Source organism: Triticum urartu, chromosome 2A (genome assembly GCF_056163025.1).
Source record: "Triticum urartu cultivar PI428250 chromosome 2A, HENAU_Tu73, whole genome shotgun sequence".
In the NCBI taxonomy this organism is placed as follows: Eukaryota; Viridiplantae; Streptophyta; class Magnoliopsida; order Poales; family Poaceae; genus Triticum; species Triticum urartu.
This window is the reverse complement of record NC_141874.1, coordinates 78,626,960-78,632,957: the sequence shown is the minus strand read 5'-3', so window position 1 is coordinate 78,632,957 and position 5,998 is coordinate 78,626,960. Positions and strand designations below refer to the sequence as shown.

At 48.0% G+C, this 5,998-nt stretch overlaps 1 long non-coding RNA gene across 1 annotated transcript; it reads left to right on the top strand.

Moving 5' to 3' along the window:
* Positions 1-3,060: 3,060 nt before the first annotated feature.
* Positions 3,061-3,994, top strand: LOC125541051 (uncharacterized). Its single transcript, XR_007297434.2, has 2 exons — positions 3,061-3,105; positions 3,727-3,994. It is a non-coding gene; the product is annotated as an uncharacterized LOC125541051 (long non-coding RNA).
* The last annotated feature ends 2,004 nt before the right edge of the window (positions 3,995-5,998 follow it).

Sequence of the window (5,998 nt, the reverse complement as noted above, 5' to 3'; positions counted from 1 at the left end):
AAGAGGATAAAAACTATAAGAAAAAACAACATATTTGTTTACATAACCTTAATTCTTATTGGTGGAATCAGCTAAAGCATGGATCGATGACATGGCGTACATCCGTCCATCCACCCGTCCATCCAACCATCCCGAGCCAGCCACCCCACGACCCCAGACCAACCGTGACCTAATCTATCCATTCCTTTCCCACCCCAGGATCTCTCCTCTCCTCTCCTCCACATCCGCCGCACCCAGCCACCCATCCCCCGCCGCCGCCTACCTCCACTCCACCGGCGACATCCGCCCTCTGCCCCCCGATCCTCTCCACCTCCCCTCACCTTCTATCCCACAGCGGGGCCCCTAGATCGAGGAGGCGGGCGCCGTCAGATCCGCCATGCCCACAGCTCTCTCTGCCCCACCCCAAACCCTACCCACAACCGCCGCCATGCTCCATCACCAGCGACCTTGCCGCCGCCACCCCTATCCCCTCGCCCTATCTCCATACCCGCGACGCCGAGCCGGACGGGAGGAGCCACCGCCCCACAGCACGCTCGCGCCGATACGTACAGGCGGTGCCCCCACCAGATCTGAACAAGAACACCGAGTGGTTCATGTACCTGGCGTTCCTAGATCCATCCGCCCCACCCTCTGCTCACCCTATCTCCCTCGGTGTTGGGGCATCCAGATCGAGCAGGTCAGGTGCCGGCGCTCCACGATCTCCATGCGATGCGCCGGCGAGGCGACGGTGATGCTTGTGGTGGACGCCTCCGCCGTCTTCCACCGACACACAGCCGCGCCCTCCGACGCCGCTCTTCCACGCGACGAGAGGCCTGGGTGCCGCTCGGCTAGGACAGAACCCCGCGCTCGACGATGCCATGGACATGGAGGTCTTCAAGGTACCCTCTTCCTCTCCTTCTCTGTCCCTCACCTCCAATATTTGCCACTGAGCTCATGACAACGCCATGCTTGCTCGCTACGGTCTCTCGATGAACACAATTGCTTACTCCTAAAATCCCTAATTCCTAGGGTTTACTCTTGCTGTTCTACATACTTTCCTGTACCACTATCATACTCCAGGCTTGCTTAGAATTGCAATTCCACGCTTAGAATCATGACACCATCGAGTCACAGGGACATCTCAACTTCTGAACGAAAAAAAACATTATTGTTTGCTGCATTGCATATACCATTACAGTTCTTGATTGAGTTTTGGACTTGCGTAATTCCATCATCAGGTGAAGCTGATACCCACACAGCCAGTTCGTGCTCACTGTGTTTGACCGCCAGCTCGTGCTCTACTGCGATGAGTACCGATGCCCACACAGGTATGACGTGCGTGCCCCCCATGACCTTGCACCGGTGCTATGTGCGTGAGCGCGCGCGCTTGCTGCAATGTCGGGTGCGGTGGTGTGCTACAAACTTGCGATGGGGGCAGCCAGGTGGTGCGTGGCCGTGTGTGTGGCGATATATGGAGCTCCGGAGATTCCTATTGGATTGCCGAGACTTGGTCTTGGTTCTGCCGTTGGCGTGTTATCTTTGCTCTAATCTGGTTAAAACTGTGTGATCAGACTAGTAGCATCAGCTCTTTATCTGGAAAAAGAATACTATCATGTCCTTAGCTAGCTAGCTAACTAGTACAAGCTACAACCCAATAGGAACAGTAGCTTTCATGCACACATCTAGCTAGCTAATTAGTAATTACACTACTGGTATTCAGAAACAACTTCACTTTGAAACTCTGAATCACTTCTCCCTGACAGACACTTCACCAAAATGTATCATGTTCCAAACTCTTATTTGTATCATTATTTACCGAATGTAATTTTATTATTTTTGTTGAACTAATCTTGTCTGAATCATCCCTCTTCTGTAGGTCTTTATGAAGCTTTGGAACTGAGGGACGATGGATCTGACTACTTGGGAAAGGGTGTTTCCAAGGGGGTGGCCGCGGTAGCGAGCGGCGCGAGTTGGTGGCTGAGGGACTCGACGGCATGGCTCATATATGCGCGAGCTGGGCATTACTTTGAGTTCATATATGTGCTTGTCACTCCATAGGTTATAGTGATTCCCTCTATTTCCTTATATGTTCTTGTAGTTTGGTTGCTTTCCTGTTCATGCATGTTTGTACAGCTATATATAGTTATGCCGTGAATCTTTCATGCATGTATTGAAATGCAGGAAATGTTTAATACATGTTCACTCTCAGTTGGGATATTGAATTGTACATAGTTATGTGATTCACGTCTGCTTCTTATCTTATCAAGTGATTATCTTTATGTCCTTGCTACCAGTAGGATGGTTAATAGCTTGTTTTGTAGTTCTCTACTTTATGCAAATAGCTTCTTATAAGGCAATATAATTGGCTGTTTTGTGCTGCTGGCCTAATTAAACATGATCAGTATGTATACTTGTTTGAGATAGACATTTCATGCATGTTTATGAGGTACGAATTCTACAGATGTCACAAAATATTGGTGGCAAAGTGTCTTCTTATCTTTATATTTACTTAGCTAAAATCTTAGAGTAACAATAACTGTACTTGACAAGTAAACATTAGCATCTTAAATGATCATCTTAAATGATTAGCTAAAATGATGTAGGAGTAGTAGAAACTTCATGGTTGATCCTAATTGCTGAACATGGGAGATGCATCTTCTTTTGCATATCAATTACATAGTAGTACTATATAATGCTTGCCGATGTGGTACATTCAATACTGGCAGCACTGTCCATTAATTACACTGGCCATGTTACGCCAGGCTTTAGATTCTGCCGAGCCAGATCCATTGACCCGTGGTTTGATTCGTGGCGTGCGAGATTTGTTCCTGTGCTGACGTGATGTGTTTGCCGGTGTGATTTTCGCAGGCCTTGGACAAGATCAGTACGGTGCCGATGGAGGCCCTCGCCGCCGGCGCCGATGTGTCCATGATTGGGCAGTTTGGTGTTGGCTTCTACTCCGCCTACCTTGTTGCCGAGAGGGTCGTCGTCACCATGAAGCACAACAACGACAGGCAGTACGTGTGGGAGTCCCAGGCCGGTAGCTCCTTCACCGTCACTCGTGATACATTTGGGGAGCAGCTCGGCAGGGGTACCAATATGGTCGTCTACCTCAAGGACGACTAGGTATGCAGTCCAATCCTCCTATACTGTGATGGCTTACTCTTCATGTCTTTATGTGGTTCTCTGCTTAGTGTAGCTGTATTAGACTCACTATGAGATGTCCACTCTTGTTTTGTTAAAAAACATGAATTGTTAAGTCATCTATTCATGGCCGTTGCTTTTGTTCAGTATATATGTGTGCTTTCTGATTTGTATGTGTAGGTGGTTACAGGTTGCTGTGATGAATATAAATATTAACAAGTGCTCATGCATGCCGGTATACTAGAGCTAGTTGTATGTGCTCATTACCTTCCTGTTGTCACTTTGTCAGCATCAATCCAATCCAACCCAGCCCAATGAATCTAACCTGCTCGTTTAGTTCTCGCCATCGGTGGTAGCCAACAACTAACCGATCTTAGCTGCTGCCGGCTGTTTGGCATCCTATGTATTTTTTGCTGCTAGTCTCAGAAATAATGCATAAATGGCATCAAAACGGCTTCATGCTATCTCTCGGGCAAAGTAGATGCTAGTTTGGTTACTATCTGTACATCATCAGGTCTACTTGATGCAAGTCTCTATTTTCTGTTTGTTCTATTTTTTGTTTGTCTCTCTTTGACATATTGCTTTTTCTTTTTGAATGTGCAGGTTATTTGCATCTTGATTAGGAGATGATGGTGATCATCTTTTGTTGCGGGGAACCTGTTAGATAAAGTTTATGTGATTTGAACCTGCAAGATACAGTTCTGTATAATGTTGTGTGAGATAAAAGTTATGTACTTGTGAACATAGGAGATAAGTTATTGATATGTGTTGGTCTGTCTAATGTTATGCGAGATAAAGTTGTGTGAGAAAGTTTTCTATACTTGTGTTATTACTGTGGGAAAGAAGTACTGTTACTATACTGATTTGAGAATATTGGCTGTAAATAAAAGAGGGCTTGGCCCACTATTGGATTGTAAAAAGGCCCTGTCCAGAATTTATATTGCACTCAATACTTGGGCTCTAAAAAGGCCATGGCCCAAACTATGTTGGACTTGTTTCTAAAAAGAGCAATATAAATTTCAGATTCTAAAAGGGCTGAGGCCCCAAAAAAATGGATTGTAAAAGACTGCATCTTAGAAAAAAAGTCCTGATTGTTGGGCCAGGCCTATTTAGCTAATCAAAGCACAGGGAAAAAATAAATTAAATGGGCTGAATTAATGGGCTCGGCCCATGTAAAACTCCGAATTGGACCGGGCTGAATCTTGTGCCACGTCAGATTGCCATGCTGGATGCCTACGTGGCGTGGGGAGGTTGCTAGTGACCAAAACGCCACAGTAGACGTATTTTGGTCGTAAACGTCTTCGACCATTCCAGAAGAAAGGTCGCTATAGTCAGTTTATGACGGCCAGCTTTTGACCTTATGTTTGTGGTCACAAAAAGGTCACAAATGGAAACTTGTGACCATTCAATGACCAATAGTGGTGGTCACAAGTTGACATATTTCTTGTTGTGAACTACCAATCCCTGGAAGTACAAGCATTACAGGACAGAATGTACTGACAAGAGCAATGGGCTACACTTCTGCATTGGCATTGTCTATGTATTCAACTTTTTGGTAAGATTAAATATAGATTTGATATTTTTTAGTAACTGGTGGGTGAGGGAGTCCTGGATTAGGGGGTGTTCGGATAGCCAGACTATACCTTCAGCCGGACTCCTGGACTATGAAGATACAAGATTGAAGACTCCGTCCCGTGTCCGGAAGGGACTTTCCTTGGCATGGAAGGCAAGCTTGGCGATACGGATGTTCAGATCTCCTACCATTCTAACCAACTCTATGTAACCCTAACCCTCTCCGGTGTCTATATAAACCGGAGGGTTCTAGTCCGTAGGAGAACATACACATCAACAATCATACCATAGGCTAGCTTCTAGGGTTTAGCCTCTCTGATCTCGTGGTAGATCAACTCTTGTAATACCCATATCATCAATATTAATCAAGTAGGACGTAGGGTTTTACCTCCATCGAGAGGGCCCGAACCTGGGTAAAACTTCGTGTCCCCAGCCTCTTGTTAGCATCCGGCCTAGACGCACAGTTCGGAACCCCCTACCCGAGATCCGCCGGTTTTGACACCGACATTGGTGCTTTCATTGAGAGTTCCTCTGTGCCATCGCCGTCAGGCCCGATGGCTCCTACGATCATCAATGGCGATGCAATCCAGGGTGAGACCTTCCTCCCCGGACAGATCTTCGTCTTTGGCGGCTTCGCACTGCGGGCCGGTTCACTTGGCCATCTATAGCAGATCGAAAGCTACGCCCCTGGCCGTCAGGTCAGATTCGGAAGTTTAAACTACACGGCCGACATCCGCGGGGACTTGGTCTTCGACGGATTCGAACCACTGCCGAGCGCGCCGCACTGTCACGATGAGCATGATCTAGCTCTGCCGCCAAACAGTGCCCTGGAGGCCGCACCCGCATCGGCTCCGACCCCTAGTTCGGAGCCGACCGCGCCGATCGAGGATGGGCGGTTGGACGCCACCTCGGGGGCTGCGATCCCAACGGCGGTTGAGCCGAGCACCAGCCCCGTACTCTGCAAGACTCGTGACTCCATGGAGCCGGATTCTTCTCTGGATTCCGAACCCTCCGCGCCCCTGCCGAGCGAATCCGATTGGGCGCCGATCATGGAGTTCACGGCCGCGGACGTCTTTCAGCACTCGCCTTTCGGCGATATCCTGAAATCACTGAAGTCTCTCTCTTTGTTAGGAGAGCGTTGGCCGGACTACGGTCCGCAAGGTTGGGGTACGGACGATGAAGAAATTCAAAGCCCACCCACCACCCACTTGGTAGCCACTGTCGACGATTTAACCGACATGCTTGACTCCAACTCCGACGACATTGACGGTATGGACGCCGATGAAGGAGACGATGAAGAACC